Source organism: Lissotriton helveticus, chromosome 2_2 (genome assembly GCF_964261635.1).
Source record: "Lissotriton helveticus chromosome 2_2, aLisHel1.1, whole genome shotgun sequence".
In the NCBI taxonomy this organism is placed as follows: domain Eukaryota; kingdom Metazoa; phylum Chordata; class Amphibia; order Caudata; family Salamandridae; genus Lissotriton; species Lissotriton helveticus.
Genome location: NC_136060.1, coordinates 211,415,371 through 211,439,770, shown reverse-complemented (window position 1 = coordinate 211,439,770; position 24,400 = coordinate 211,415,371).

Genomic DNA, 24,400 nt, shown 5'->3' with positions numbered 1-24,400 from the left:
CCACAAACCCCACTAACACCAACATCTGTTTTCACAGGTGCATGACCAGTGTAGCCAACTGGATGCAAAACAAATGCCTTAAACTCAATACTGACAAAACTAAGGTACTCATCTTCAGGTGCAACCTCTCCCCATGGAACAACTCATGGTGGCCTGGGGAGCTGGGACCCTCGCCCACTTCCACAGACCACACCAGAAACCTCTGAATCATAATCAACAACAAGCTCACCATGAAGAAGCAGATAGATTCTGCCTCTTCAGCCTGCTTACTAATCCTCCTCATGCTCCAAAAAATACTGAAATAGCCTCCCATTAACACCAGATGCACTGTCAACCAAGCACTCAACGATGGATTAAACCCAGATCTGTGACTGGGTGTGAATGTTTTGCCAATGTGCAACATTCCATCCATCGTCTTGTGTCTTTTGCTGTTCACCCCATGTGGGAAGGGTATGCCCAGAGGTGGGTCCCATTCTAACTACGCCACTGGAGTCAAGCTATCCTGGCTGATGATGGCTGATAGCCAGAAACCGGTCCTAGGATGCTTGATTCCGGTCCAGGGTAGACATGGCTTGGGAGTTCGGGCAGGACTGTTCCCATGAGGCACAGGGTCAAGACTGATTTGCATATGGCCATGCCTGAACTGGGATGGCGTGGTGAGCAAAATAACGATGGATTAACCCCAGATCTGTGACTGGGGGTGAATGTTTTGCCAATGTGCAACATTCCATCCATTATCTTGTGTGTTTTACCAAGCCCTCATCACCAGCCGTCTTGACTATGAAAACTCCCTCTACATGGACATTGCCTCACAATTACTCAGCAGACTGCAAACCATCCAAAAGGCTGCAGCCCGACTCTTCCTCGACCTCCCAAGAAGAGCACACATCACCCCTCACCTCAGATTGCTCCACTGGATCCCCATCCAAAAAGGTGTCATTTCAAACTACTGACCCACACCTACAGGACCCTGCACAATAAAGGACCAGCCTACCTCAACCACAGGCTCAACTTCCAAAAACCTGAGAGACAACTATACACCACCTCTCTCTCTCTCACCCACACGCCCTGCTTCCACAAAAGCAGAAGCAGCAGCCACACTTTGCCGCCAAGAACTGGAATGGCCTCCTATTCTTCCCCCAGACTGAACCCACCCAATAAAAGTTCAGTGATTGGCTTAAAAACATAGATGTTCGACTGACAACTTCCTCTCCCTTCTGTGCCTGAAAACCCATGCAGGTGATAAGCAGCACTCTACAAATTGTTGATTGTTTGATTTAACATCCACTAGGTCTACACCACGAATTTTGCCACCCCAGGGACCCCTCACCAAGACCATACAAACTGCCACTGCAGGCTGCGTGTTTTGGTGCAAAGAAAACTGAAGGGTCAACATGCCCACAGACAATTCATGAGGTATAGGTTAGTCACCCCTACTACAGGCCTTAATGCCCTAAGGCAGGGTGCACTATACCACATGTGTGGTCTTCTTGAGCAAATATGACCCTACAAAATCTAAGTCCATTATTGGATATTGTAAGTGCCCAGGAAAGCCATATAGAGTGCATGGTCTCGACACCAGTCATTACTGGTTCCCCAGTAACATGATGTCTTTAATGTACCCTTGGATGTTTGGTAACAAACATCTTGTTTTAGTAAATTGACACTGCTGCAACTGTTGGATTTATTATTAAATGCACACCAGAGGGCACCTTAGAGGTGCTCCCAGAAAGCCTGCCAAATGCTGGTGTGGTCTCTGACTATTCTTAGCCAGCCTGCCACCACCAGATCTGTTTCTGACCACATGGGGAGAGACCCTTCAATCTCAGAGGTCGCTCTGGGTGGAGAAGCTTCATACCTTCCCCAGGCCATTGTACAATGCCTTTGAAATGCAACCCTGGCATCTATAGCTAGGGGAGGATACCAACACCCCTGACCTGCTCCACTTTAGGCTGGAGTACAGGTGGGAACATTAGTTAGATTAGGTGGTGGTCCCACATCCAGCCAGCACCACCCCTAAGTTGGGACAGTTGATGTCGACCCCACTGACCAGGGTCAGAGTTATGGCCATGTCCCAATGGCAGTGGTCATAGGTGGGTGTAGTCACTCTAAAGGTAGATAGCCCATTGACTACTACCTAGTATTTTCTTTAACATCCCTACATTTATTATTTAGTTGGGTTGGCACTCCCTGACCCTGACCCTTATATTCAATGTACCTAAGAAGAAAATGGCCAAGGAAGTGCTGCTGACCCAAGAATGGAGTACCTGCTGCACAACTTTGGCATGAAACCCTGCCAAGGACTCAACCATCTTGATGTGCTGTCTCGTCCAGCTGCTATGAAGCCTCCAAGAAACCCGAAGCACCTTCAGCCCTTCAACAATCACCAGAAAACTCCCTTGGAGTAGAGGAACTACTTCTCTGCAGCCAGCAGGCACTGATTTAGCAGATCCTACCTATATAGCCTTTTTTAATGGATGCAGCTTGACCGGGGAACATGATGACGGGGGATAGTCTTATGAAACGGAACTGTTTAGAAATTCCGTGTTAGAATGTGAATGGCCTGAGGGTCGAAAGAAGACAGTTACTGGTTCTTCAATATTTGGAGGACAGCCCAGCTAGAATTCTCATGCTTCAGGAGACACATTTGTTACAGTCTGTAAGTATGGCACTGTTTGATAGCAAAGGTGGATGTATAAAGTCATACCCACAGACCAACAATGCTGCTCTAAAGAAGTTGCTATAATATTTATATCAAACTCTGGAGTAGTGTTGAGCAAGTCACAACCAGATGAGAAAGGACATTGGGTGGTTGTGGAAATCAGGAGTTGTGCTACTTTCTACACGTTGGCCAGTTATTATGGTCCAAACAAAGACGATATCACACCCTTCAACAGTCTTTGCGTCTCCCTGGCCGATTTGGAAGCGGCGCTGATGTTTGATGGGGATTTCAATGTCCTTCTAAATAATAGGCTTGACAGATCCTCCCACGTACCTAAATGGCCGCACCATGGGTTAAAGCCCATCTTCCTGCTATGCTATGCAATTTAAAGTTATGTGTTTATGGCAGAAGAAAAAGGGCAATGCCAGGGAGTATTTCTTTTTTAGTAAAAAAAGGGCATTACTCAAGGATCGATTATATTTTCATGGAGCTCTCAGAAATAGGTAAATAATGAAAATAGAGTATTTACCCATTCACCTTTTTGACCATGGTGCAACAGATCTAAATATAGAGCTCCCATCAAGGTCCCCACCCAGAAGTTGGACTTTGAATAGGAGGCTTTTTCTGCAACCATATATTCTGTACAAGTTAAAGGGGGAGACGGCTGTGTTTTTCAATCAAAATTCAGATTCTGCGCCTTAACATGTAGTATGGGACCCTTTCAAGGCGGGTTCAGAGGGATTTTGAAGAGTGCCAGATCTGAAAAAAGAGAGATTGCCACGTCAGAGGAGCAGATAAAAGCAACCAAAGCAGCCTTATAGGCTGGGCATGTTTGTGGTATGAAAAAAGAAAGCTTAGTGGGGAAGACTGAAGACATTATGTTGCAGAAATGGGAAGTCAGCAAAATGAGGGACCTTGATCAGGAAGAGAATTGTGGTAAACTACTTGCAATGAAGAGTAGAATATATAGATTTCTTAATTATATCAGTAAGATTAAACTTGGTAGTGACGGCCAGTATGTTGAAGATAAAGATGGCATTGAGCTGGCTTTTACTAAATTCTTTCAGGACTTGTACCAGGAGGATTTAGTGGTAACAAAGGTGCCTTAGATCAGTGGCTCGTTGGGAAACAGCTCCCATAGCTGAGTTTAGATAGCCTAGCATTGCTCACCCAAGATATAAGAGGGAGCAAAATCCTCACTGCCCTAAACAAAATCAGGAAATGGAAAGCTGCTGGGCTAGATGCGATCCCTAACGAGATCTATGTGTTACTGGCAGATGAAGTTATCCCAATTTGGTTGAAGCTGTTTAATGAAATTTTGAGAGGCAACTCCCCTTTACCAGACTTGTGGAGTCCTATACAATGCTAGGCGTATCAGCCAATATCACTGCTGAACTGCTATTATAAGATCTTTGCTGGGGTATTAAATGTCCGTCTTTGTAAAATCGTGGGGCTGATAATTCACGAAGTCCAGAAGGGCTTCCTCCCGGGCAGGCAGATGAAGGATCTCGTTCTCACTCTAATTGGCTCAATAGACCTGGCAATTGTGCATGGTGTTCTGCTTTCAATCCTCACCCTAGATGCAGCAAAAGCCTTGGATTGAGTTAACTGGCATTACCTGAATAGACTATTGATGGCTTTTGGTAATGATGAGACCTTTAGAGAGGTCCTTAATAAAATGTATAAATCTCCCCAGGCCTAGATTGTGGTTAAAGGCAATCTCACAGCACCTGTGTTAATAGAGCGTGGCACGAGACAAGGGTGCCCTCTGTCACTCATTCTCTTTGACTTATACGCTTGAGCCAAAATAAAAATATCGTATTGGAAAGAAGAGGGAGTTACCCCAATGTTGATACAAAGGGACGGGGTACACACAACAAAGGCACAGAAGTCCCTATATTCAAATTTGCAAAGGGCCAACTTCTCGACCTGGACCAAGTGGCTATGATGATTTGTGTTATTACTCTTCAGTGGATGAGACAATCTTCTTATAAAGCAACTAGTGCCTAGTTACAAATGTATTATTACATACCAGACTCATTTAAAAATTCTATAAACATAAAATTGGTTCAAATGTAAAAACAGAGATCTTTAAAAAAGAGTTTATTAAACTCATTGATAAACATACACAATCAGTTAAATATTCATTCAATGGATGCCCTAATCGTCCACCTAATATAGGTTTCAGTATAAATCATTCAAGTGTATAGATAAAAACGTATATGTCAGGAGGGTTATCCCCCACATATTGCATGATTAAAACACAATTCATCTTTGAATAAGGTATGGTACCAATACACACAGTATTATAATAACAAGAAGGGCATGAATATTAAACAAACAAATAGGTTTCATCCAGTTTGCCCTGAATTAATGAAAGAACTAAATAATGTGAGCCATGTACATGTCTACTCTAAATGATGAAAAGTATGACATTATTTACAAATATCAGGTACATTGAATTGAATGTACCCACAGGCACTCTATATGCTATTGAAGTACCACATGGGGTTGCTTTTAAAGAATATATAAAGCAAGTAAAAAAAAATAATCATGCTTAAAAGAAAATATTCATGCTTAATGGATTAAAGTAGCATGGTAGAATGTAAAGGGTTGGGGGACCAAGAGTCAGTTTACAGAATGGCAAGTTTGTGAAGCACTGTTTGTACAACATGCTTAGTAAAATGGAATTGGATGATATATCAGAAATTAGTTTGTGTAGTATCAAGAAGCAACATCAAAAGTAAATGTTAGAAACAAAGTGTTAGAACGTATAGTATGATTAGTTTGCGCAATATGCCTAAAGTGAGTGTTGTTATCACCTAGATCTGATGAAAACTTTTGTAGTCCTGAAGAAGGTGGAACCATCAAGCTATCACCGAAATGCTGCCTTGACTGTTTTTAGAAAGTTTTTATCTATACACTTGAATGATTTAGACTGTAACCTATATTGGGAGGAAGATTAGGGCATCCATTGAATGAATATGTAATTGATTGTGTATGTTTATCAATGATTTTAATAAACTCCTTTTTTAAAGATCTCTGTTTTTACATTTGAACCAATTTTATGATTATATAATTTTTAAAAGAGCCTGGTGTGTAATAGTTTATATAAATGTGTAACTAGGCATTAGTTGCTGTATAAGAAGATTGTCTCATCCACTGAAGAGTAGTGACACAAATCATCATAGACACTTGGTCCAGGTCGAGGAGTAGGCCCTTTTCAGATTTGAATATAGGGACTTCTGTACCTTTGTTGCAAAATAAAAAGATCTACCCTTTTGTCGTAAATAGTTTTACAAGGAAGCTAGCCCTGTATGCCAACTATTTGATTATATTGTCATCTAATGTAAATCAAACTCTACCAGAATTACTCACTGAAGTACAGGCTTTCGGGAAACGGTCTGGGTGTGTGCTTAATTATGACAAGACCAAAGTTATGGCTTGGAACCTGGCAGCTTAGGGGGTAAGGCTATCTAAGGAGACCATAATACAGGAGCTAAAAGAAATCCCTAAAGTAAACCTAGATAGAGTCTCCAAGGAAGTTGATGTTTGTTTATTTTATTTAGAGTTTTATAGAGCGTGAACCAGACCTGTGAGGGTACTTTACAGGATAGATAGGAGGTAAAAAAAGGATGGTGGGGGGAGGATATAGTTAAGATAAAAGCAGGGAGATACATTGTACAAAGAGGTAGACAGTTTCAATCCCAGTGGGAAAAAAACAGGAGGAAACATTTAAAACAACAGACTCAGTGTGGGTGAGTATCATCCAGGAAGAACATGGATAATGCTGAGGTAGTGGTTGCAACAGGGACACTGTGGTGCATGTAATGCCAGTGATGGAGCGAGGTTCAGAATGATATTTTGTTCTGACTCGTGAAGTTAAACTTCCATAATATAATCATATTAATAAGCTTGTGAGTGAATTTTACTAATCAACCTAGATTAAAATGCTTTACACGACATGAGGGATTAACATATGTGCTTTATGTTGCAAACTGCAAACTCGTGGAAAATAATAAATTAACCTTGTCTATTGTCTTTGTCAGTATTAAATGCGGCTGTTTTATTAAATGACATGTGCTTATTTTGTGTGCTTATGTTTTGTCTTTCGTCTTTTATGTGGCCTAAGTTTGTGGAGAAATCCGTGGCTTGTGCTTAAGCTAGGTAACATAAATTAATGGGTTAAACTTAGCAAAGGGGGGTGGGTAACAGAATAAGTTTTAATTCTTTAATTAATTATTGTTTTGTGTTTGTTTAAAAATTTGTTATCGATTGGGCCTAAGAAATGGTTGGCAGTGCTGGAAAGAATAAGAAAACTTGACCAGAGTGAAGCCTTCACTCATGTGCAGAAAAAAGACCATTTTGCTGAACAATCAACGTTTATTGCAGACGTGGTTTTGGTCGAGTTGAATGTGTTCTTGAAGAAAAAACCAAGGACAGGAAGTTTGAATTGCCTGCCAAGATTAGGAAGTAAAGTTTTGTGCCTGAGCGAAAGTAACATTTTCGAGGAAGCTGAAAGGATGAAGAAACTATGAACAAGAGGGGCTTATGATGAGGCCCGGACTTGGTCAGGAGTGAATGACCTAATGGTGGACTGACAGGGCTCAGCCAATCGCAGATTTGGATTTTTGGAAAAGAATGCAAAATTTAGTTACTTTAGCTAGTCAGAAAGGTATAGAAATTGCCCCCATGGGCAGGAGGGTGTCTCTCGCTTCCCGAAGCCAGAAGGGTGTGCCATGCTGATGAACTTTTGGCGCACGTAAGGATAATAGGCTTTTAAGACTAATTCTTTTAGATGAAGTGAGTTTTAGACAGGGAAAATAGATTTAGGGTTTGAGAAACTGTTTATTCGCTTTAATTCATGCTAATTGATGATTCTTTGAAATGTCAGTCTAATATGCCTTTACCTCATTAAATGCTGCTTGATTGTTAATAAAATAATGATTTATTAAAGAAGATACTTTACTTTGATGATTAACAATAAATAAATTAGATTTTGAAACGACAAGCTGGTCTTGTTTATTCATGGTCTAGTTACCATCAGTTGATCCATTTACCTAAGTGACTTAATTAATATGATAAAAGCATTTAAACCATGGCAAGAAATGAAAAATTGCAGATGTATTTAAATGTGTAAATAGTTTGTGAATAGGTTCTGATTAATTAGGTCACATGATTCAGTTGCCCAAAAATTGTCTTGTTAGCTCATGGGCCTTACGAGTGATTTTTGATTAATGGTGAGTATTATGGCATTGGGTAGCGTTGTTGAGACAGTTTTTCTACATGGGCGCTGCATCACCAGCGTTAGGGGAGAAATGTGCCGATTAGGAAAGGTTTGGCCTCTTTTTTTTAAGCAAGCAAGGGATGTAAGTCTTCTGATGGCGGATGGGAGTGAGTTTCAGATTCTAGGTGTGGCCCCGGAGAAACCCCGATTGTACGTTTTTTTCCGCAGGCGTGCCGATTGGAGCAAAAGGTCTCTGGCGGATCGGGATTTTCTGGCTCCTCCGGATATCACGAGTTTCTGGGCCAGATATGCCGGGGAATTGGAGTTTAGAGCCTTGTGGGTAATGCAAGCCAGAATAAGTTGGATCCTGGCCTCGAGAGGAAGCCATTTTAGAGCTTTAAAGTGGGGAGAGATGTGGTCAAATTTCTTTGAACCAGTTAGAAGTCTGGTGGCGGCAATGAAGCAACCTTTCAGTGGGTCCAACAAGCTCTTGGATAGACCTCTGAGGGTGGAGCATCCATATTCTAGTCTGGAAATGACTAGCACCTGGATTGCCATTTTTAGGTCGGGAGTATCGAGGAAGGATTTCAGGTTTCTTCGGCAGCTCAGGTGAAATCTGGCGGTTTTGGCCATCAAATTGATATGGCCACACATATTCAAGCTGCCATCAAGGGTTATTCCAAGTGATTTGGCAGAGTCTACAATGATAGGGGTGCAGTTTAACGCTGTGATAGCCTTGAGCTATTCTTGGATATCTGGGTTATTTTTGTTTAGTGAGAGGAGGAGATATTCCATTTTATTTTGCGTTAAGTTTGAGCTGGTTAGAGGTGAGCCAGTGCAAAGTCAGCTTCAAGGCCTCATTCAGGGAGAAAATGTCCTCTGGAGAAGAGATTTGAATGTGGATCTGTGTTTCTTCGACATATATTTGGTAGGCAATATTGGTGGTACGAAGCACCTCTGTGAGAGGTTCAAGGTAAAGGTCCAAGAGAGTTCGGACAGGGTTGATCCTTGGGGAACTCCATCCGTGATCGGAGTGGGAGCAGATAAGGTGCCGTTTATTCGGATTCTCTGTGAACGATTCTGGAGGAAGGACCTGAAACATTCTAGAATGGTGCCATCCAGTCCCATCCTGAGTTTGAGGCATTCGAGGAGTGTTTTGTGGTTAACCGTATCGAAAGCCGAGGATAGGTCAAGGAGGCAGACATGTTTTACCTTGTTCAAGGGTTTGTACGGCATCACCCACGATGTGTAGGATGGTGGCTTCAGTGCTTTGACCAGGTCTGAAACCGGATTGGAAATCATCTAGTCGGTGGAACTTGGTGAAGTGTTGGCTTAGCTGTTGCTGTATGTATGGGGCTATGGAGATGTACTTCTGACAAGATGGCAGAACCTCCTGCTTACACATTTTAGGCGGATTAACTTGATTAAAATGTGCATCCTCCCTAATTTTGCCTATTTATTATTATTCCGCTGGCATTTGATAAAGGCCTTTTAGTTCAAATTCAGGGAAGGATTTCTGCTTTTATCTGGGCAGACAAGGAGATCAGGCTGTCTTGGAAGAAGCTAAGACGTAAGCTTTCACATGGCAGCCTGTGCCTACCTGATCTCCTGCTGTACTGTTGGGCATATCAAATGAAGATCTGCAGAATGTTACTTCTCAGGCCAGCAGCACCTTGATTCTCTGCATGTTCAAGGCTATGCTGATGGACTGCCCTGAAGAGGGTTTTATGTACAAATTTGTTTCACCCAAACACTTTTAAAAAGTCCAGCGCAAGGTCTTATATGCTGCTGCCAAACTATGGTTTGACTGCTGCTCTAGTTTAGGTTTATCCTACTATATTGAATGGGCCCCAGAGTGGGACTGCCCAGGAACACCAGAGTGCCTCTTGGACGGTTTAGTTCAGCCATTAAAAGATGTGGGTGTGGCACGTTGGATGGATATAGTAGGTGGAGACAAAAGTCTGCCATGGGATTCCTGGAAAATGTACCCAACGGAACATTATCCAGATTTAAAAATGACCAAATCTCAATGTGGTGCAAGAACCAGCAGTGGCATCCCCTTGTGGACAACTCAATGGAGGACAACTTGCAAGATAAAGGAAGTAGCACTCTGGTAGAATTATCTCCTCTCTGTAGCAGACAGGAAGCTGGCACATCATTACCTGGGCTGGGAGAAATACTTGCCTGAGGAGCAAGCTGAAATATTTATAGCAAGTATCTTTAGACATGCTTTACCCGTTGATCAAATCTGCTGTACTAAGTAGAAAACATTTTTTCACACTACACAGGATATTCTGGTCCCCAGTCAAACTGTCCAAAATAAGGGGCGGTGGAGAAGACAGGTATATGAGTTGTGGTACCCAGAAGGTAGACAGCATCCTCATGTTTGCCACTTGCTCCCTGCTAAAGGAATTTTAGGGCAATGTGGGTAAGACTTTATCGGACAATTTAGGTAAAGATGTGGAGGTAAGCTCCTCTGCAGTTCTCTTTGGTATTGTTTTGTTGCCTGATGGGTTGGAAGGTCTTTCGGGGTTGCACAACAAACTGTGTTATATTCAACTCTCTTAGCAAGGAGGGAAATCTGTAAGAGCTGGCGCCAGGTGGCACCTCCTACATGGAGGGGCTTGTGGAACTCAGTAAGATATTTTAGGGACTTAGATCAAAAGGTCAATGCTTATTGGGGAAAAACTGAGCATGGGCTATTCTGGGAGCTCTTAGATCTTGAATAGCAGTAGTATAGGAACTTTATTGTTGGTCAATTAAAACCCTTATTATATAAAAACGGTAGCAACATATTCTTAAAAGAAACATTAATTAAAATTATTGAGGTTATAATTAACAATTTGCTTAAAACTCTGCAAAACTTTTCAGCAGTTAATGTTCGAATCGTAGGCTGGGTTCTGGTCAACAGTATATTAATGGTTGACAAACTGTTACCGCGTCCAATGATGGGATATCGAGCTGCCGTAGTGGGGCGTGGTTAGCTGCACCGATGACTTCCAATAGATTTAATGCCTAGATAACACATTTTGTTAACCTGATATTCAACTTCCTGTTGTCTGGGTTAAAGGCCGCTATTATGCCTTGACAGCATGATCGAATTCTGAGCCTTATCCATTCTTCTTGCAGTAAAAATTGTCTAAAAGAAAACATTCCGGGGCATAAGCAACTATATGTTCCATTCTTTCTGTGTGGTAGCTGCACAGCCTACATTGGGTATGATTGTCTTGGCGGCGCCATTCTGGGAAACTCTTTAGAAAAGGCCATTCACCCATCCTCAGGGCCAGGAACTTTCGTTTCAAATAAAGTGCAAACATGCTTGATAAATGAAGGGGTACAACTGGTTTAAAGTTGGTAATCACTGCCCAAGCGTGTTTCCTTCTTGAATAGTGTTGAATAGTAAGAATAATGCGTGCAATGATTATACCTCTTGGTCAGCTCATGATGTGCTGTGGGGTCTTGCTCTCGTAAGAACATCAGCTGAGACTAGATCCCAAGTTATGAGCAGCAGGGGTGGACTAGACTGAGAGGTTGCTTGTTCTATGGAGGTTATTTGAGGACAAAAAAAAAACACACTATCTAAGTAAAGTTCTATCTTTTGTCCAAATTCAATTTAATTTTGTTCAGCTCCTATTTACTATAGATGCGAAGAAAGTTTCCTATGGGCCCCGCTCAGAACTTTCCCAGGAGGAGCAGAGAAGCATGACGATTTTTTGGGAAAGTTTTGTGAAAAGCAGCACCAAAGCTTTTAGTGAAGTAAAAATACTTTTCGTACGGAAACTCTAATCGAACTATAAATACACAGTGGTGACCACTATTGCATGTGCGTATGTGTGTGTGTGGGTGTGTGCGCATGTGAAAACATTATCTGTAATTACATTTAAAACATGATAAATGAAGACCTAAAATTATGACACAATTAGAAACTGGAGGTTTCTAACAGTTCACCACACGTGCAATGGCTGAGCTTCTATCAAGCGACATTGGTGCAACTGTTTGCTCACTTTGGTGTGCATGAGTGTTCTACACATATGGATCTCAATACAAACAAAATGACTCACATATACAATTTAAAATTAATGATAATGTGTTACATTTAGATATTTAGGGGCAGATTTATGATGCCCTTGCGCCTCCTTGCGCCGCAATTGCGTCACTAAATGTGACGCAACAGCGGCGCAAACAATGCGCCCTATTTACAACGTGACACATCTAAGAGATGCGTCACGTTGGAAAGCCCTGCGCCATAAGGAGGCGTTCCTGCGCAGGGGGGGGCGTTCCTGCGCAGGAACGCCTCCTAAAAGTGGCTGAGTGATATCTATGAGATTTCACTCAGTCACTTCCTACGTCAAATACTAACGCCTGCTTGAAGCAGGCGTAAGGGTGACGCAGCATGCATTGAATAGGTGGCTCCTGTGCATTGCAGGAGTCATGTCGCACTTGCGACATGACTCCTGCAATGCGCTGCCCGTACGCCGAGAGATGCGTCACGCATCCTCACTGCCTTGCACCATGGTGCCTGGCCCCCTCGTAGCTCCTGCATTCAGTGCGAGATTGCCGGTCCGAGAGAGCCCTAATCGCCCTCCTCAGCCCTGCTTTCATCAGGCGCTTCCATACTGATCAAACTAATCTACGATCAGCCGCCTCCTCCGATGACCCGATACAGAAAAGGGGGTGGTGATGAACAGAGTGTCTGAATTAAGCAGACCACTCTTACCCAGTCCAAAGATCAGGGCTTGATCCATCACCGTTATTTATCTCACTGCCCCATCCCAGCTCAGAACCTGGCTATATGCAAATTAGTCTGTCCCTGGCCCAGTGCATCATGGGAACAGGGCAGACCAAACTACCAAGCCAATTCTTCACCAGAAAGGAGACAAGCTACCGGGGACCGGTTTCTGGCATTTCAGCCTCTTCGGCCCGGCTTGCTTGAATCCTGATGGAGCAGTGAGAAAGGGACTCATGTCTGAGTATACCCTGCCACACCTATAGTGGCCAAAAACGATACAGAAAAGGGGGTGGTGATGAACAGAGTGTCTGAATTAAGCAGACCACTCTTACCCAGTCCAAAGATCAGGGCTTGATCCATCACCGTTATTTATCTCACTGCCCCATCCCAGCTCAGAACCTGGCTATATGCAAATTAGTCTGTCCCTGGCCCAGTGCATCATGGGAACAGGGCAGACCAAACTACCAAGCCAATTCTTCACCAGAAAGGAGACAAGCTACCGGGGACCGGTTTCTGGCATTTCAGCCTCTTCGGCCCGGCTTGCTTGAATCCTGATGGAGCAGTGAGAAAGGGACTCATGTCTGAGTATACCCTGCCACACCTATAGTGGCCAAAAACGATACAGAAAAGGGGGTGGTGATGAACAGAGTGTCTGAATTAAGCAGACCACTCTTACCCAGTCCAAAGATCAGGGCTTGATCCATCACCGTTATTTATCTCACTGCCCCATCCCAGCTCAGAACCTGGCTATATGCAAATTAGTCTGTCCCTGGCCCAGTGCATCATGGGAACAGGGCAGACCAAACTACCAAGCCAATTCTTCACCAGAAAGGAGACAAGCTACCGGGGACCGGTTTCTGGCATTTCAGCCTCTTCGGCCCGGCTTGCTTGAATCCTGATGGAGCAGTGAGAAAGGGACTCATGTCTGAGTATACCCTGCCACACCTATAGTGGCCAAAAACGATACAGAAAAGGGGGTGGTGATGAACAGAGTGTCTGAATTAAGCAGACCACTCTTACCCAGTCCAAAGATCAGGGCTTGATCCATCACCGTTATTTATCTCACTGCCCCATCCCAGCTCAGAACCTGGCTATATGCAAATTAGTCTGTCCCTGGCCCAGTGCATCATGGGAACAGGGCAGACCAAACTACCAAGCCAATTCTTCACCAGAAAGGAGACAAGCTACCGGGGACCGGTTTCTGGCATTTCAGCCTCTTCGGCCCGGCTTGCTTGAATCCTGATGGAGCAGTGAGAAAGGGACTCATGTCTGAGTATACCCTGCCACACCTATAGTGGCCAAAAACGATACAGAAAAGGGGGTGGTGATGAACAGAGTGTCTGAATTAAGCAGACCACTCTTACCCAGTCCAAAGATCAGGGCTTGATCCATCACCGTTATTTATCTCACTGCCCCATCCCAGCTCAGAACCTGGCTATATGCAAATTAGTCTGTCCCTGGCCCAGTGCATCATGGGAACAGGGCAGACCAAACTACCAAGCCAATTCTTCACCAGAAAGGAGACAAGCTACCGGGGACCGGTTTCTGGCATTTCAGCCTCTTCGGCCCGGCTTGCTTGAATCCTGATGGAGCAGTGAGAAAGGGACTCATGTCTGAGTATACCCTGCCACACCTATAGTGGCCAAAAACGATACAGAAAAGGGGGTGGTGATGAACAGAGTGTCTGAATTAAGCAGACCACTCTTACCCAGTCCAAAGATCAGGGCTTGATCCATCACCGTTATTTATCTCACTGCCCCATCCCAGCTCAGAACCTGGCTATATGCAAATTAGTCTGTCCCTGGCCCAGTGCATCATGGGAACAGGGCAGACCAAACTACCAAGCCAATTCTTCACCAGAAAGGAGACAAGCTACCGGGGACCGGTTTCTGGCATTTCAGCCTCTTCGGCCCGGCTTGCTTGAATCCTGATGGAGCAGTGAGAAAGGGACTCATGTCTGAGTATACCCTGCCACACCTATAGTGGCCAAAAACGATACAGAAAAGGGGGTGGTGATGAACAGAGTGTCTGAATTAAGCAGACCACTCTTACCCAGTCCAAAGATCAGGGCTTGATCCATCACCGTTATTTATCTCACTGCCCCATCCCAGCTCAGAACCTGGCTATATGCAAATTAGTCTGTCCCTGGCCCAGTGCATCATGGGAACAGGGCAGACCAAACTACCGAGCCAATTCTTCACCAGAAAGGAGACAAGCTACCGGGGACCGGTTTCTGGCATTTCAGCCTCTTCGGCCCGGCTTGCTTGAATCCTGATGGAGCAGTGAGAAAGGGACTCATGTCTGAGTATACCCTGCCACACCTATAGTGGCCAAAAACGATACAGAAAAGGGGGTGGTGATGAACAGAGTGTCTGAATTAAGCAGACCACTCTTACCCAGTCCAAAGATCAGGGCTTGATCCATCACCGTTATTTATCTCACTGCCCCATCCCAGCTCAGAACCTGGCTATATGCAAATTAGTCTGTCCCTGGCCCAGTGCATCATGGGAACAGGGCAGACCAAACTACCAAGCCAATTCTTCACCAGAAAGGAGACAAGCTACCGGGGACCGGTTTCTGGCATTTCAGCCTCTTCGGCCCGGCTTGCTTGAATCCTGATGGAGCAGTGAGAAAGGGACTCATGTCTGAGTATACCCTGCCACACCTATAGTGGCCAAAAACGATACAGAAAAGGGGGTGGTGATGAACAGAGTGTCTGAATTAAGCAGACCACTCTTACCCAGTCCAAAGATCAGGGCTTGATCCATCACCGTTATTTATCTCACTGCCCCATCCCAGCTCAGAACCTGGCTATATGCAAATTAGTCTGTCCCTGGCCCAGTGCATCATGGGAACAGGGCAGACCAAACTACCAAGCCAATTCTTCACCAGAAAGGAGACAAGCTACCGGGGACCGGTTTCTGGCATTTCAGCCTCTTCGGCCCGGCTTGCTTGAATCCTGATGGAGCAGTGAGAAAGGGACTCATGTCTGAGTATACCCTGCCACACCTATAGTGGCCAAAAACGATACAGAAAAGGGGGTGGTGATGAACAGAGTGTCTGAATTAAGCAGACCACTCTTACCCAGTCCAAAGATCAGGGCTTGATCCATCACCGTTATTTATCTCACTGCCCCATCCCAGCTCAGAACCTGGCTATATGCAAATTAGTCTGTCCCTGGCCCAGTGCATCATGGGAACAGGGCAGACCAAACTACCAAGCCAATTCTTCACCAGAAAGGAGACAAGCTACCGGGGACCGGTTTCTGGCATTTCAGCCTCTTCGGCCCGGCTTGCTTGAATCCTGATGGAGCAGTGAGAAAGGGACTCATGTCTGAGTATACCCTGCCACACCTATAGTGGCCAAAAACGATACAGAAAAGGGGGTGGTGATGAACAGAGTGTCTGAATTAAGCAGACCACTCTTACCCAGTCCAAAGATCAGGGCTTGATCCATCACCGTTATTTATCTCACTGCCCCATCCCAGCTCAGAACCTGGCTATATGCAAATTAGTCTGTCCCTGGCCCAGTGCATCATGGGAACAGGGCAGACCAAACTACCAAGCCAATTCTTCACCAGAAAGGAGACAAGCTACCGGGGACCGGTTTCTGGCATTTCAGCCTCTTCGGCCCGGCTTGCTTGAATCCTGATGGAGCAGTGAGAAAGGGACTCATGTCTGAGTATACCCTGCCACACCTATAGTGGCCAAAAACGATACAGAAAAGGGGGTGGTGATGAACAGAGTGTCTGAATTAAGCAGACCACTCTTACCCAGTCCAAAGATCAGGGCTTGATCCATCACCGTTATTTATCTCACTGCCCCATCCCAGCTCAGAACCTGGCTATATGCAAATTAGTCTGTCCCTGGCCCAGTGCATCATGGGAACAGGGCAGACCAAACTACCAAGCCAATTCTTCACCAGAAAGGAGACAAGCTACCGGGGACCGGTTTCTGGCATTTCAGCCTCTTCGGCCCGGCTTGCTTGAATCCTGATGGAGCAGTGAGAAAGGGACTCATGTCTGAGTATACCCTGCCACACCTATAGTGGCCAAAAACGATACAGAAAAGGGGGTGGTGATGAACAGAGTGTCTGAATTAAGCAGACCACTCTTACCCAGTCCAAAGATCAGGGCTTGATCCATCACCGTTATTTATCTCACTGCCCCATCCCAGCTCAGAACCTGGCTATATGCAAATTAGTCTGTCCCTGGCCCAGTGCATCATGGGAACAGGGCAGACCAAACTACCAAGCCAATTCTTCACCAGAAAGGAGACAAGCTACCGGGGACCGGTTTCTGGCATTTCAGCCTCTTCGGCCCGGCTTGCTTGAATCCTGATGGAGCAGTGAGAAAGGGACTCATGTCTGAGTATACCCTGCCACACCTATAGTGGCCAAAAACGATACAGAAAAGGGGGTGGTGATGAACAGAGTGTCTGAATTAAGCAGACCACTCTTACCCAGTCCAAAGATCAGGGCTTGATCCATCACCGTTATTTATCTCACTGCCCCATCCCAGCTCAGAACCTGGCTATATGCAAATTAGTCTGTCCCTGGCCCAGTGCATCATGGGAACAGGGCAGACCAAACTACCAAGCCAATTCTTCACCAGAAAGGAGACAAGCTACCGGGGACCGGTTTCTGGCATTTCAGCCTCTTCGGCCCGGCTTGCTTGAATCCTGATGGAGCAGTGAGAAAGGGACTCATGTCTGAGTATACCCTTGAATAGGTGGCTCCTGTGCATTGCAGGAGTCATGTCGCACTTGCGACATGACTCCTGCAATGCGCTGCCCGTACGCCGAGAGATGCGTCACGCATCCTCACTGCCTTGCACCATGGTGCCTGGCCCCCTCGTAGCTCCTGCATTCAGTGCGAGATTGCCGGTCCGAGAGAGCCCTAATCGCCCTCCTCAGCCCTGCTTTCATCAGGCGCTTCCATACTGATCAAACTAATCTACGATCAGCCGCCTCCTCCGATGACCCAGCCCGGACTTTAGATTCCTCACGCAACCGCTGTGTGCGTGTCCAACACTGCCCTCATCGACAACCTTGTCCTGATGACGATCCCGACTTACGGGGATCGAAACGCCGTCGACACCACAGCATTATTTGTTGCCGCATTTTACGTTTTGTGCTCCTGAAAATGTATTGAATCGTGCTCTAAAGTGACTGCAACTTGACCTTGTGGAGCCATCACTGTATATATATTTTGTCACTATGCGTCGTTCACGCTGTTCACCTTAGCACTTGCACTTTCACTTATTGTATATATCACTACTCACCAAGTGCCCTCTGGTTGTCACATGATTTGCTCTACACAGTGCTGTTTAACTGTATTGCCATGTGAAAGACCCTTTATAATTGCTGAATAATAAGCTTCTACAAAACTTCTTTGAGACTCCTTGTTTTCCTGTTTCATGTAATGCTGATTGCATACACCGCTTAGCTGACTTCTATTGATACCTGTTGGGAATTGTTTCTTGCTTAATTACTCACCCATCCCAACACGGTCCATGGGTTTACTCCTGTTGTTCTTACACGCATCATAAATGCGGCGCACCATGGGTGGCGGAGCAGTGGCGCACTGTGGCGCATGTTAACTGGCGCATCCCTGGGGATGCGCCAGTTAACATAAATCTGCCCCTTAGTGTATAAAAGTATATGAATGCAAGTGGAGTAAGACATGGTAATTTAGCAAGAGGGAACATCTAAACAGAAATAACATGCATGTATTTGCACGGAACCTATGACTGCATGAATACATATACGAATGGAAAACTCAGAAAGTGGTGGGTGAGAACGGCAAGTCAACATACTACTGCAAAATGATGGAGGATGCCTAGGTGCTGCTGTATGCTTTCAGATTTTGTGTCATGGGATAAAAGTAGTAAGGATTGCGAGAAAATGTAATAAACATTTAGACGGTAAGGACATGATATCGTTCCATTCTAGTTCTCGTTACCTTTAAATGCATAGGTAATACGGTTTAGTAATCGCTGCGTTATTCATTGTATACCGCGATCTGGATTGTTTTTGTCGGGCAAATTGAGGTGTCATAGTAGAGCCATTAATGACAGCAATAAATTCACATCATTATTAGAAACTTCATCTTCCCACAAGCTCCAAACTAAAGAAATTAAATGGTTCTCTAAATAAATAAAATATCTTGAGATTGAGAACTTTCTGTGTGGGTTAGATCGATGTGCTTCTATTTTAAATTAATCTCTTTGAATTTGACTTATGAAGTGTTCTAACTGCACTTGACTGTTTCCAGCGATGGAGGTAATTGCCTTCATATGAAAATAAACTCTCATCATAATTAGAGTGGGGCTCGAAGACGTATGTTTATTATGAGATAATCAGGCTCTAGGGTGTGAAAAGGAGACACTTTTCGGCAGCGTTCCTTCTTAATTCTTCTAGAAGTCAGTTGATCTATATTTATGACTGTGCTCAGCCTCAATCATATTGCTTCAACTCTTTCGTGAGAACTGTGGGACCTTTTACCCTTTCCTCAAAGTTTACCTATAATCTAGTGATATTTAGGAAGCAGGCAAATACAAAAGTGTCTGAATGGTTTGAACCGTGTAAAATTTGACAGTGGTGAATTAAGCAGAGTCAGTGGATTTGGGCTTTCTATATTCGAAAAATGTTTTCCCCGAAGAGAAAAAATGTGGGTGTTTATACAGTGGGCTCTATTTCCCCTATATTGAATTCAACGTGGGGAACATGGGTCTTTTTAACTGGCTACTTGGCATCCCCAGTAATATGCCTGGAAAATGGCATGTGAATAGTAATTAAACAGAAAAGTATTCTCAGTCGGATGTATGACATTACAACGCATGCATTTACATCGCATGCCTTTACAACGTAAGTATTACAACGCAGTCCATTACAACGCATAGTGCTTTCGGGTGCTGGATAGTGAATAGTTTAATTTACTATTCCAACTCCAGTCCCCATGGACACTAGGGAAGGTTATTGGATAGTAAATTAACCTATTCCCTATCCTAGAGCGCCCCCCAGAGCAATGCGTTGTAATAGTTTGCGTTGTAAAAGTTGCGTTGTAAAGGTAGTGCGTTGTAAAAGTTTCGTTGTAAAGGCTGTTCACCTTCTCAGGCAGACGTGCAAATCAACACTTCTACTTTGTGTACCAGTATTGGTGAAATTCTGTCTATATGATGGCTGTCCTTCTAAATCCTTATAATTGAGTTTGAAGCATTTCTACCATGTTTTCCTAAGTTTTCACACACAGAAAACATGTTTAAGTTCGAAATGTCTCACACGAATTGACAAAATTCATGATTTAGGCTGCCATTTGAGCTGTGCCATTGCCATATCTGTTAATGACATCACTTTAAAAGCTATGGCAAAGACATTGAACACTGCCTTTTCCATGAGAGTGCATACCTCGTGCATATTTTCCATTTAGATGACTGCTGGACCTGGTCCTCTATGCAGTCACCCCCAAAACACTTTGTCTTTACCCTCCACTTTTTGCAGAATGCCTTTTTGTTGGCTTAAGGCCTCTGTGCATTTTACTACTGATAACAAGTGCTAAAGAGCTTGATAAACATGGCAAAGTTGGCTTATACGTGATTGGCAAATTTAATTTACTTATACGTCCCTAGTAAAGTGGCATACCATATTTGCATGGCCTGCTGCACTTATTTTACCACCCACTTAAGTAGCCCCTTAAAACGTATTCTAAGCCTGCCATTTCAGCCTGCATCCTTACCAAGCCTTAAGCCCCTGTTTTATTGCATGCAGGCCTCCCCTAAGAAAGAACCTAGGTAGTCCGTAGGGCAGGGTGTATTGTAATTAAAAGACTGAACATGTACTTTCAAGTTTTACATGTCCTGGATGTGAATAGTGTTTTACTACAGTGAGGCCTACCTGTCCCATATGATAACACTGGCTTGCATTATTACATTTAATAAGTGATTACTTTTGATTGGGAAAGGTAACCATTTCATGATTGGTGTATGCAAAATTGTAAATAAAAATCCTCTTTAATGTTAAGGTTGTATTTTAAGTTATAATTTTCAAAATGTCACTTTTAGAAAGTTAACTATTTGGTGGCTGCAGCCGCCCCTAGATTAGATGACTAGGTGTAGTTGGCAGTTGGACTTTGTTTATTTCCCACTGACAGCGACACATTAGAGTGATTAGATGCGCCTGGGTGGGCCATTATCTGAGAGGATGGGGAGGCAGGGCCGGACACAGCCCCGCTTGCAACTAAATAGGCTGTGCTCTGACTTCACACAAATAACTGTCACCACTGCATTGTCCCAGCAGCCAGCTTGGACCAAGGGAAGGAGGAGTCAGGAAATGCCAACCTCTTCAAAGGGAAACTTCTACAAACTGCTCCCAACGTCACAAATGCACCAGATATAAAAAAGGGACTCTCAGACCCACATTTCAGTTAATTTTCTGGACATGTGGAAGGACTTTCAGAAGACTGCCTGCTGCTGTGGCCTGCTGTGTACTCCACAAGACTGCTTTGCTGCACCTGGAAGGATTGCTTTGCTGTCCAGCGCCTGTAGTGAACCCTCAGAGGTCTGCCCTGCTGCTTGACCCCTGCTTCATAACATGAACACAGGACTTTCAGAGTGAATTCAAGGGCTAGTTTCTTGACCTCCTGTTTAGAGCCTCAGAGAAAGAAAAGGATCCCACCAACTTGAACCTACATCTGGGCCCAGCTTGAGTGAGTCCAAAGCCCCCAAGTGGTGCTCCTTCAGTCCTTGCCCATTGGTTGTGGTGGTAAAGGGACGTAGATAGCCAAAATCCAAACCTTGAAACTTTGAAAATATTTGGATAAAAGCTGCTCTGGGAACCTAGGAAAGGTCAGGATCAGCTTTCTCATCGATCCACTCAAGGTGTTTTGCTGATCAGCCTGACTTTGTGGCAGCCCCCGCCATGTTCTTCTCTGCAGCAGCAATTCCATTTCAGTGGACCCTGGGAGAACGGTATCTGGCCTCCTGGAACTCTCATCAGCTACACCTTCCAGCTTTATCCCGCTGAAAATTTTCGACTTCCAATAAAGGGACTAAAGTATGTAGAATTCTTCAAAGCAAGTTTGTCCAGCAAGTCCCTATGAGGATGTATCCTCCTCAGACACAACCTGCAGCTGTGTCCTGCAAACTATACCTTCTCAGAACATTTTCTCGAAAATGTCTTCCAAGTGTGAAAGTCATTGCTGACCAGGCCAAATCCACTTTTTGCATCCAGCCAGCGCTCCACCATTGTCAGCCATATTTTATGAATTTGGCGCGATATCGCCCAGCTAGAAGTCAGTGGTTGGGGCTTTTATCTTTGAGGGCCCAGCATTTACTACAAACTTTCAAAATTCATAAGTGCGGTTCTATTGATTGGATTTTTATCATGTTGGTGTCGATTATTTTATTAAATTGTACTCAATTGTTCTGAATTGGTGTGGGAATGTATTTTGTGTTGTGTTTTCACTATTATTTTTTGTGTGCTGCATAAATACTTTACACATTGCCTTTTGTGCCAAGCTACCAAAGGGTTAAGCAGAGGTTAATGCAGTGAAGTTTGTAGTTCACCCTGACAGGGTGTGTGGGTGTTCCTTGTAAAGGGGTTGCCATCCCTTCAACCAACAACCCAATTTCTCACAATGATCACCAAAGTATATTTTATGCAATATGTGTAATTCTATTGAAAATTCTGTGTACGTTCCATAGAAAAAGATTTGCAGCCTCATCCCCTGATTACTCTCTAGCACACTTGTACATATAAAGAGATCAGTTTCCAAGATCATGAAATTATGGTTTAAGGGTGTGAAATTCTTGAATGTTTGTGTACACTTCTGATACATAAATCAAGGTTAAAAATTCAAAAAAAAATTGATGAACAGAATGCAGAACAATGTCATACAGTCACCCCACTACAGAGATATAGTCCTAAATCCATTGTTTTTACCTCCCAATGCCCTTCTAGTTTGGACCCAGCCATATGCAAATCAGTCTTGACCCTGCGCCAATGGGAACAGTACAGTCTGAACTGCCAGACCAGAACCTCCCTGGACTGGAAACAAGCATCCTTGGACCGAATTTTGTAGAATGTTTCTTCTCACAAATTTCAAACACTTTGCAAAGCTCTAAAGCTTGCAAAGTTTTTTAAAAAACTTACCACCAAACTCCACATAATTTCACAAGCCTCTGTGTGACTAGACAGCACTTCAAGTCCCAGATATAGATTACAGTGATATGTATTTTCAATTAAAATTGCAGTATGTAGCTGTGCTATCCACTAAGCTGCCAAATGAAACATAGTCTGAAGTCGATCTGTGTAGCAACAGCTTTTAAACCTGCAAAACGACAGGCAAGTACCCTACTTTTAAATATTAATTAAGTTATGATGCCGGGTATTTAAAAGTAGTGCATGTAAGAATTTAGTAATGGTTTAAACCTACAGGGCCTGATTTACTAAAGTAAACTTACACGTTGAGTAAGTTTATGATTGTTTGCTATTCACAAATACATTTTACTGGTGGTACCTCTATGACAGTGGGGAATCCACCCATAAAAATATAGGACAGTCCTAGCCCCTGCTTTATCCCTTAGGATAGGCTTGAGAGCATCAAGCTAACCCTTACAGGCTCTTGTTAGTGCTTCCCTTTAATGAGGCGTGAAATCTGCTCTTGGAGCAGAACCAATGGTATAGGCCTTTTGGCAGAAAGACCTGCATGTGAGGTATTTGACTCTATCTACTTAGGGATGGCAACTGGGAAGGGTTCAGAAACATCATTAACTGGAAACAAAACAGGGTGAAACCTGCTCATTCACAGAGCAGGAAATTCTTGCCATGGTTCAGCCAGGTGCTCAGGTGGTGTTGCACTTAAGGGTGGTGGTCTTGGTTCTGGAGGGATCCCCGAGTTGGAGATGTCCATAGGGGTAGAAGGCCGGATAGTGGTGGGGGAAGCAGCATGCTGGATCCCGGGCTGATCTGGAGGTCATGCTGGGCTCCATCTTGTGGATAGAGGAGGCCACCCATGATGAAGTCAGGTACCCAGAAGCGCGGGGATCCCTCCGACGGGCCCCCAGATACCATTATCGCCCAGTGTGAGCTTCTTGCTAAACCACCATTTGCCCCTCTGGTAGCTTCTTAGTCTCTGTTAGCCCCGCCGGTACCTGAGAGATGTAGTATTGAGGGTGATGCCGGGGGAGGGGCCAGGGCTCCTTGGACCGCAAGGTGGCTGTTCGATTTAGCCATGAGTTTTGCCTTCCGGTTGCAGGTTGCAGCCCGCGCACATAAGCGTCCAGTGATGTATGGGGTAACTGAATTCGGTTCAATGTGTGATTAGTGGGATGCCATTTTGGGGTCAGTCAGCACGGTGCCCCGCGTTTCCCATTCCTGGGTCCGCCGTGCTTTTCTCCTTTTTGTTTTGGGATTCGGACAGACAATGTGGCTGATGGGGGCAAGGAAAGTAGTTGCAGTTGGCTGATGGGGCTAGGAAAGTAGTCCCAGTCAAATGTTTGGTTGTAGGGTGCAAGTAAGGGGTCTGCACCTCCCTACTGTATGTAGGAATAGAGATGTTCTCACCAATGCCTGCCATCCCTGCATTAGGTTATACCAATCCACTGGTCAGGGGAGCTGGAGGATCGCTCACCGCACAAAGTATTGCTAGACTTAAACAATAGAGGACAACAGGCCACCAGAACCAGACAATCCCAGCATTACTCCAGTTCAGTGCTATAGGTCCCCGAAACACAACCCCCCCTATCCGTCGCGTTCAACCCGTCAAACTCTTGTGGCATGGAGAG